This window comes from Gorilla gorilla, chromosome 18 (assembly GCF_029281585.2).
Source record: "Gorilla gorilla gorilla isolate KB3781 chromosome 18, NHGRI_mGorGor1-v2.1_pri, whole genome shotgun sequence".
NCBI lineage: Eukaryota > Metazoa > Chordata > Mammalia > Primates > Hominidae > Gorilla > Gorilla gorilla.
Window position 1 is genome coordinate 114,617,005 of NC_073242.2, and position 10,345 is coordinate 114,627,349.

General features: G+C 48.5%; 1 protein-coding gene across 1 annotated transcript in view; it reads right to left on the reverse strand.

Annotated features, from left to right (window-relative positions):
* Positions 1–6,331, reverse strand: part of MBTPS1 (membrane bound transcription factor peptidase, site 1) — a 63,211-nt gene extending 56,880 nt beyond the window's left edge. Inside the window, exon 1 of the mRNA XM_031002693.3 lies at positions 6,061–6,331. The gene's annotated coding sequence lies outside the window, so the exon portion shown is untranslated. The remainder of the gene's footprint in view (positions 1–6,060) is intronic.
* Positions 6,332–10,345: the final 4,014 nt, after the last annotated feature.

The window sequence follows — 10,345 nt, forward strand, 5'->3', positions numbered from 1 at the left end:
ACCCCCATTTTCAGATGAGAACTGAGACCCAGAGTAGCTAAGCAACTTGCCTGGGGCCACAACACCAGCAAGTAGAACAGCTGGGCTGAGAACGCAGGTGGTCAGCCTGGCTCCAGAGGCCACACTCTTCAGAGGCAGGTCGCCTGCTTTTCTAAAATCTCCCCTAGGGATTCAATCCAAGAAGTATGAATCTGGAAGCACATAAGGCTTTATGTCCAAAGATACACACTGCAAGATTATGAGCAGGAAAAGCTGGAGACCATCTGAATGTGCATAAACAAGGAGACTGGCTAAATAATGATGGTTCATGCACACCACAGAATGCCATGCAGCAATTTCAAATGCTCCTCCTGCAGTAGGCTGAACAATGGTCCCCACAAAGATGCCCACATCCTAATTCCTAGAACCTGGGAATGTTACTTTATACACAAAAGCATATAGGCCAAAGGAACTTTGCAGCTGTGACTAAATGAAGGCACTGAGACAGTATCCTCGATGATCCAGGTGGGCCAGGTGTCATTACAAGAGTCTCTATAAGAGAGAGGCAGGAGATGACAACACGTAGTAATAGATGTGATGATGAAAACAACAGGCTGGCTGGGCACAGTGGCTCACACCTGTAATCCCAGCACTGTGGGAGGCCAAGGCAGGCAGATCACCTGAAGTCAGGCGTTCAAGACCAGCCTGGCCAACATGGTGAAACCCCGTCTCTACAAAAAATACAAAAATTAGCTAGGTATGGTGGTGGGCACCTGTAATCCTAGCTACCCGGAAGGCTGAGGCAGGAGAATCACTTGAACCCAGGAGGGAGAGGTTGCAGTGAGCCAAGACTGTGCCACTGCACTCCAGCCTGGGTGACAGAGACTCCATCTCAAAAAAAAAAAGAAAAAAGAAAGCAATCAAGAGGTTGAGATAATTTGAGGAAGAAGTCAGGAGCCAAGGAACGCAGGTGGCCTGTAGAAACTGAAAAACAAAAGGAAACTGATTCTCTCCACACAGCCTCCAGAAGGAGACAACCCTGCTGAAACTTTGACTTGAGCTCAGTGAGACGGATTCTGGACTTCTGATATCCAGAATTGTGAGACAGTAAATTCATGTTGTTCTAAGCCACTGTTTGTGGTCATTTGTTACAATAGAAATATGGGGAAATGCTAATGAAATGTTAAGTAAAACAGTTCATGCACCATATAATCCAAATTTTTACATTTCAATTTTAAAATGTGTCTATGAGCAAAAAAAAAAAAAAAATGCAGCTGGGTGCGGTGGCTCATTCCTGTAATCCCAGCACTTTGGGAAGCCAAGGCAGGCGGACCACTTGAGGCCAGGAGTTCAAGACCAGCCTGGCCAACATAGCAAAACCCTGTCTCTACTAAAAATACAAAAAATTAGCTGAGCATGGTGACACCTGCCTGTAATCCCAGCTACTCAGGAGGCTTAGGCAGGAGAATCGCTTGAACCAAGGAGGTGGAGGTTGCAGTGGGTGGAGATAAAGCCACTGCATTCCAGCCTGGGCAATGGAGACTCTGTCTCAAATTGAAACAATGACAACAAAAAAAAAACACTGAAAGACACAAACCAAAATGGTTACAGTGGTTCTACCTTTCAATTGTATGATTACAGATAGTTAATTTCTGCTTTATTTGTTTATAGGGAGCATATGTTACTTTTATACTTAGATAAAACATATTTTAGTATTTTTAAAAACTTTTCAAATAAATTGGTTCACTCCTGTAATCCCGGCACTTTGGGAGGCCGAGGCGGGCGGATCATGAGGTCAGGAGATCGAGACCATCCTGGCTAACACACTGAAACCCCGTCTCCACTAAAAAATACAAAAAAATTAGCCAGGCATGGTGGTGGGCTCCTGTAGTCCCAGATACTCAGGAGGCTGAGACAGGAGAATGGCGTGAATCTGGGAGGCGGAGCTTGCAGGGAGCTGAGATGACGCCACTGCACTCCAGCCCGGGCAACAGAGCGAGACTCGGTCTCAAAAAAAAAAAAACAAAAAAAGAATAGACCGGGCTCGGTGGCTCACAGCCATAACCCCAGCACTGTGGGAGGCCGAGGCGGGCAGATCACCTGAGGTCAGGAGTTCAAGACCAGCCTGGCCAACATGGTGAAACCCCATCTCTACTAAAAATACAAAAATTAGCTGGGTGTGGTGGCACACACCTGTAATCCCAGCTACTCAGGAGGGTGAGGTGGGAGAATCGCTTGAACCTGGGAGACAGAGGTTGCAGTGAGCTGAGATCAAGCCACTGCACTCCAGCCTGGGAGACAGAGCGAGATGCCATCTCAAAAAAAAATAAAAATAAAAATAAAAAATAAATCATATTTTCTGGTAAGACAGTGGCACAAAAATTCAAATATATATGCTAGATTTAATTTTATTTGTATGTATACTAGAGCTTAAAAGGGATCTGTCTCCTACAAATTGTTCTCAAAGATCTGTCTACAGCTACTTTCCAGCCTAAGGAAAAGATAGCCTTTGAAAATATTAAACTTTTGGCTAGTTCATTCTGAAAGGCTTATTATCATTTGTAATATCACTTAACTTAGAGAGCCTACTTAGGGCTGTTACTGGATCCACTAAATGTTAACTGGATTTAATTTCTATAAATTCTTTATGCAGAAGACCTGGTTATCTTTCCATATAAAGGCATAACGTTAAAAGATGGTATTCCCGTACCTATGGATTTTTCATGAGAATGATTACACCTCTAATACACGTATAATTAAAAATTTTTGACATCAAGTACTAACTGAAAAAGACACCGTTCAAACTATAGAAATAGAAAATAGTATTTAATGGGATTTGAGTAGAAGGGAGACTCAGTAGAAGAAATGTATTACTTGCGCAAGCAACTGGCCTAGCTGGTGGCTAGCATTCTTTGCAGCTCTTGGGGTCTCTCACTTACAATTTTCACAATAAAAGAATATCACAAAGATTATAATTCTGGGCATAACTAAAACACATCTGAAATTATCTCTTTAAAAATAATTAGAACACAATTTAGGTGAGTGAAAATGACTTGTATCACCCGATAATCATCTAATTATGCAGCTATGCCTTGCTTTGTAATAAACTAGTTTACTAAAATAGCTCCAAAGGAGACTGAATTGTGTTTAGACCACGAAAGGTTACTATCCAGTCCAATTAAAAGTCGGCTGAAAAACTACCACCTTCAGAACTAATTGCATACTTGGCTGTATTACCATTGTTTAACAGGCTAACAATTAAGTCATGCCAGACCAAACTATGGTAAAACAAAGGCGTCTTCTCTTTTTTTTTTTTTTTTTTTTTTTTTTTGAGACGGAGTCTCGCTCTGCCGCCAGGGTGAAGTGCAATGGCGCGATCTCAGCTCACTGCAACCTCTGCCTCTGGGGTTCAAGCGATTCTCCTGCCTCAGCCTCCCAAGTAGCTGGGACTACAGGCGCGTGCCACCACGCCCGGCTAATTTTTTGTATTTTAGAGACGGGGTTTCACTGTGTTAGCCAGGATGATCTCAATCTCCTGACCTCGTGATCTGCTCGCCTCGGCCTCCCAAAGTGCTGGGATTACAGGCGTGAGCCACCACGCCCGGTCGACAAAGGTGTATTCTGGTGTATTCTTACATCCGATGCAACCATTTATTCTGGCACACTCTATCCATCAGGTGGTCTTGTATTAAAAAGAAAAAAAATTCATCCCAATGTATCACTACAGTCAAGAGTGAGAAACCTTGGTCTGTGGTGTCTTCACTGCCTACTACTTCACACACATCACTCTTGTCTCCTTTTATTCTTACCCCTTAGTCATCCAGTATTAGCTGGTCACACATAGGGCACCTCCAAACTTCTAACTTCCTTATTTTACTTTAAAATGCGTTTCCTCAGCTGGGCGCGGTAGCTCACGCCTGTAATCCCAGCACTTTGGGAGGCCGACGCGGGCGGATCACGAGGTCAAGGAGTCTGAAACCAGCCTGACCAACATGGTAAAAACCCGTCTCTACTAAAAATACAAAAATTAGCCGGGTGTGGTGGCGGGCACCTGCAGTCCCGGCTACTCGGGAGGCTGAGGCAGGAGAATCGCTTGAACCCGGGAGGCAGAAGTTGCAGTGAGCCGAGATCCACCACTGCACTCCAGCCTGGGCGACAGAGCGAGACTCTGTTTCAAAAACATAAAAATAAATAAATAAAGCGTTTCCTCAAGCAGAATTCCGCAGCACTGATGGCAGCAATGTACAGTTCACCTTAGCCTTCAGTCTTCCAAGTTTTTTTTTTGTTTTTTGTTTTTTGAGACATAGTCTCACTCTGTCGCCCAGGCTGGAATGCAGCGGCGTGATATTGGCTCACTACAACCTCTGCCGCCTGGGTTCAAGGGATTCTCCTGCCTCAGCCTCCCGAGTAGCTGGGATTACAGGCGCCTGCCATTGCGCCCAGCTAATTTTTGTATTTTCAGTAGAGACGGGGTTTCACCACGTTGGCCAGGCTGGTCTTGAACACCTGACCTTGTGATCCGCCCGCCTCGGCCTCCCAAATTGTGGCATTACAGGCGTAAGCCACCGCGCCCGGCCCAGCCTTCCTAGTTCTTGTTAACCTCCTGACTAGAAGAGCTCCCACTTCTTCCCTAGGTGCTTCAAAGGTTCCGCAAGCTCTGCATTGGAATTTTCCCTTTTTATATAGAAAGGACCAACTCTTGATTATACGGGGTGCCTGGGGAGTGCAGTCGTTTGACACGTGTCTGGGTCAGGTCCCAGCTCCCATTCTCAATCAACAGTTTTGCTGTCATCCGCATCACACATTACAGCATAAAATAAACTTTTATTTGTCAAAAGTGTTCTGCATAAATGCTTAAACAAAATGTGGTATAGCCATACAACTGAACATTATTTGGTCATAAAAGGAATGAAATCCTGATTCATGCTACAACATGGATGAACTGTGAAAACATGCTAAGCGAAAGAAGCCTGACACAAAAGGCCGCATATCATATGTTTCCATCCGAATATACGAAATAGTCATTAAAGGCAAATCTAGAAAGACAAAGTAGATGAAAGGTTGCCTGTGGAGGGGCTTGGAAATGGGCATTGACTACAACTGGGCATCAGAGGTCTTGGGGTAACGGAAATGTTCTAAAAGTGGGTTTGGTGGTGGCTGTGCTGCTGTAAATTTACTAAAAACCACTGAATAGTACACTTAAAACAGGTGGATTTTATGGTATGTAAATTCTACTTCAATGAAGCTCTTACATTAAAAATAAGTATAAATAATAAAAGCGGATTCTCCAGATTGAAAAAAAAATGAGAGGAATTACTTCTCTTCTGCAAGCCCTCCTTTTCGTAGACATACAATCGGAGACCTTGACGTTAGGAGGGCTTACCTACACAGTTCAGACTAAAGGACGAGTCTCCAGAATTCAACGCAGGTCTTATTCCACTCCATGTAATTTCGAAGTGTCAATCAGAATCTAATAACTTAATTTGTGTAGACAAATAGGCCAAGATTCTCAGGGGCTCAACCCAATATGAAAGGTAAACATCTTAATAAAAATACTGACGATCCACAAAGGTCTTAGGTAGCGCAACCATGCCAAGGCGAGGCAAGATTTTTAAGAAGCTACAGGTTTAAAAGGCAATCTGGTTCTGAGAGTTCGCCGAACAGAATCCCTGCATTTCCAAAAACCAGCAGCGCAATACGCACAGACCGAGCTAAGGCAAAGAATCGAGGTCTTTTAAACCTGACGCCAGCACTGCCCCGGAAGCGCACCTACAATTGAGTCTGTCTGGAGGCTCCGGGCCAGAGCAGGGCGTATTGTTTCACTCGGTGAATGCTCATTTCACGTAAAGAAAACCAGGCAACGGAATAAGCTGCCGGAGCGCGCAGACCCCCGCAGGGCCGCAGTACAGGTACGCTGTGTCCAAACAAGCGCCGGAGGCCCCGCGCCCACCTCCCCCGACCCGGCCCGGCCCCCGCAGCCCTCGCCTCGGGGCCTCGGACGCAACCGGCACACCTGAGCGAGCGGGCCGCCGCCGCTAGGCGGAGCGGGTCGGGGAGGCCGCGCGCGGGCGGCTGACGTACCTGCGCCGCCGGGAGCTCAGGGCCGGCGGGCCCGGGATAACGGCGCCTCCGCGGCGAACACGCCTGGGCACTCCATTCGGGGCTGTTTACTCCCAACTCTCGCGAGACTGGGCGACCGGGCCAGGGAGGCCCACAGCTGGGAGCCTCAGCTCCGCCGACCCAGCGTGCCCTGTGTGTCCCGCGCTCCCGGGGCTTGCGTGCGCGCTCTGGACGCCGTGGGCCGCGGGACCACGCCGGGAGGATGGACGAAGGTCTCGCGACATTTGCGGCCGGGGGCCGGTGGCAGGGTGGAAGCGGAGGGGCGTGGCCAGAGAGCTGCCAGGCGGCGAGAACGCGCCGGGGGAACACCTGGTCTGCTCTGCGCGTCGCTCTAGGATCCCCGAAAAGGAGCCCGGGCGCGAAAGCGGCCGAGCTGGGCCAGGATCTAGAAAGACTGCCTGGCGCAGGCTCCCTGCCCCCGCGGGCCTGCTGTCATGTACCCGTGGAGAGCTCGCTTCCCGCGCGGACCCTTCCTGCAGGGGTCCACGTCCAGGCACCGGCGGTTCGGACACCCCACCCCCGGCCGGGCACCTGCCCTGGGTGCCCCTTAACCCGGGCGGTAGTTCGTTAAGATGGCGAAGTGTCCGGTCCGGAACACGCGAAACCCCAAATCCCGCCTGCCCGACCTCCTGACCCCCGGCCCCATGGGACGACAGACTGGGCCTCCCGACGCGCAGCGCGCTGCCGGGACACCGGTGCGTGCGAAACGGAGGACCTTTGTAACGCCACGTGTTTGCTCTTTTTGAAAAAACAGAATAAATGTGTTAAACTGTCTGAAAAGCTTGCCGCCTAAAAGATGTCTGGGTGACTTAGATGCTAGGATCAGTTTGTTTTCAATGTAAATGGACCAGCCCGGACTCCATACGGCACTAGCAGGGGACTGAAAGCGTCTTCAGGTACTGCTGGTGGGCGGTGATGCGCTACAGGCCTATCAGACAGTGTTGTGTCTTTTGGAACTTGGCACTGCACCACAGTAATGCTGAACTGCACCAATATTACAGATCACAGCGCATCATCTTCCTTCAACATGATTGAACACAGTTGACTTAATATGGTGGATAAATGTAGAATCACAAATTACCATACCCCACCTCAGGCTTCTACTTCGTAATTTTGAGCAGGTTGTTTAACCTCTTTGTACCTCAGCTTCTTCGTTACAAAAATAGGGGTACTAGCCAGGCGGGGTGGCTCGCGCCTGTAATCCCAGCACTTGGGGAGGCCGAGGCAGGCGGATCACTTGAGGTCAGAAGTTTGAGACCAGCCTGGTCAACATGGGTGAAAACCCGGCTCTACCAAAAATATAAAAACTTAGCTGAGTGTGGTAGCGCATGACTGTAATCCCAGCAACTCAGGAGGCTGAGGCAGAGAATCGCTTGAACCTGGGAGGCGGAGGTTGCAGTGAGCTGAGATCGTACCACTGCACTCCAGCTTGGGCGACAGAGCGAGACTCTGCCTTAAAAATAAATAAATAATTTTTTAAAAAAATAGGGGTACTAATATCTACCTTAAAGGATGAGGGTTAAATTAAGTACACACATAAGCCGTAGCGCAGTGGCTTATGCCTGTAATCTCAACACTTTGGGAGGCTGTGGCGGGAGGATCACTTGAGCCCAGGAGTTTGAGACTAGTCTGGGCAACAGAGACATGTCTCTATAGTTGTGTTTGGTTTTGTTTTTACCAGGTGTGGTGGTGTGCACCTGCAGTCCCAGCTACTAGGGAGGCTGAGGTGGGAGGATTGCCTGAGCCCAGGAGGTCGCGGCTGCAGTGAGCCATGATTGTGCCACTGCACTCCAGCCTGGGCAACAGAGCAAGACCTTGTTTCAAAAACAAACAAAAAGCATAGGTATAAAGTGCTCGGCTCCTATATGATTCAATATGTGGTGGTGGATTCTTGAATCCTTTCCTGACTCAGATCTCATACGATTTTCTGAACTTTTGGAGAATCCTTGCCTCTCTGCATTTGCAAACCGTCAAAGTCAGGCACTCCCTTCTGCCACCACAGAAAGCATTTGATTTTAAACTTGACTATGTCCTTCTGTTCCAACTTTGGGTAAATTAATCTTGGTCAGGGTTCTCTGAACAGCCCTTTAGTCACTATGCCATTGAATCCATGGCCCTACAGCTGGAAACTGGGGTAGAACAGTGATTGCAGACATCCATCATGTGACAGTGAAGCCCCAAAGAAGGGGAGAGAATGCCACCACCACCAGTTTCAGAGAATGCCTATATACTGAGGGGACTGGTGTGTGGGAGAGAAAAGTTACTTGGAGAGCTACCAAGACAGCCTGAGCTACAGGATCCTGGTCTACCACTGGTGGATTCCCACCACTCTGGTTCTAAAATAACTTCCTAAACTTGTGCTTCACATACAAAATAAAGCATCTGTAATTCCATGGGAAGGTAAATCTTTATTCAAATGAAATGTTATTTTAAAGAGTAATAGCTGATGGCACAGGCACTAGCCAACCCTGGGAAAGCCTCCCTGGAGTTGTGGCTCCTGGAGTCCCAGCAGCCACTCTGCAGAGATCTTGGAGGTCCTAGTAAACCTGCCGGCGGCACTACAGGCAGGCTGCTTTTTTGGCAAGGGTGGCTTTGCTGAGAGCATCAAAATCTTGGAGGCAAACACCAAGGAGGTGTTCTCGGGCAAGATCGCACCTGAGTCACTGCTGCTCAATCCGCACCCGGAGGAGACGTCCCTGGAGACATCTCCAGCCTCTCGCTATACTCACTGCAGCCTCGCCCACCAGCACATCTCATGTGTCGGTGGCTTTTTCAAGGACAACTTCATGCTCCTGGTGCTGCAGCTCTGCCACCTGAGACCTCTCATGGAGTTGCACAAGGGGAGAGCACTAAGCCTGAGGGCACTACTGCCCGCAGTAGATCATCCTTGGCTGCCGGCACCTGCCTGAAACTGGATTAGTCACTGGGACCTCAAGCTGTACCCCCTCTTCCTGAATGATGACCTGGAGGTGAAAACGGGAAGATCTGGACTGGCAACCAAAGTCAAACATGATGGAAGGCAGAGGAAGACCCTGGGTGGGACTCCTGATTACGTAACTCCCAGGGTGCTGGGAAAGAAAGGGCACCGTTTCGAGGTGGATGTGTGGTCCCTTGGGTACATCACACATACCTTGTTAGTGGGCAAACCATCTTTTGAAACCTCTTGTCTAAGAGACCTACCTCTGGTCAAGAACACACATAGTGTTCCCAAGCACAGCTACCCAATGGCCACCTCCCTCGTCCAGAAGGTACTTCAAATCCAACAGCACCCCCAAACCCCTGAGAAGCTGCTAAATAACGGGTTTTTCACATCTGGCCCCAGCCCCACCCATCTCCCCATCATCTGCCTCCCATCGCACTGAGGTTCTCAACCCCTGCCAACAGCCTGGACCCTGGCAACTGCAAGCTTCTTGTGATCCTCAAGGCATGGAGAACCCCTGCCTGAGCAGCCCCAGGAAAAAGAGGAACCGGTGGCTTAGGGAATGGGACAGACAGTCAATGCCACTGTGGTGACATGCTGCAGCAGCTACACAGCACGGGCTGGTGAGGCAAGAGGAGGCTGAGGATGCCACCTGCATCCCCAGCTTCTGGGTCAGTGAGCAGGTAAACTGTTCCAACAAGCACAGCCTAGGCTATCAGCTGTGTGACAACAGTGTCACACATGCCTTATCCTCGACAACACCGTGACAGCCTGCAGTGCCTACGGTAGTGCTCCCTTATCCAAGGGGACATGTTCCAAGACCTCTGGTGGATGGTCTTGGACTCACCGTGGCTGGAACTTTGGCAGTTTGAGGTGTGACAGCAAAACTAGCATGAATTTCTTTTTCCTTCTTCCCAATGTCATGGAGAGATTTGTTTTACTGCAGATCTCAGCAAATTCAGCATACAATGTTTTTCTTTCCTTATTAAGTGGAGAAATTTTACCTTTTCACTTAAAAGAGCACTTTACAGCTTCTTGGTATATCCATAGTGCCAGCATCACTACTCTTGGGCTTTGGGGACATTACGAAGTAAAATAAGGGTTACCTGAACAGAAGCTGTGGACATGGGGAGAATTCCCATCCCAGGCAGGAGGGAGTGGGATGGTGCGAGATGTCATCACGCTACTCAGAACTGTGTGCAATTTAAAACGTATGAACTGTTTATTTATGGAATTTTCCATTGAATATTTTCGGACCTTGATTGATCATAGGTAACTGAAACCTCAGAAAACAAAACTGTGGATAAGCGGAAACTACTGTCCACA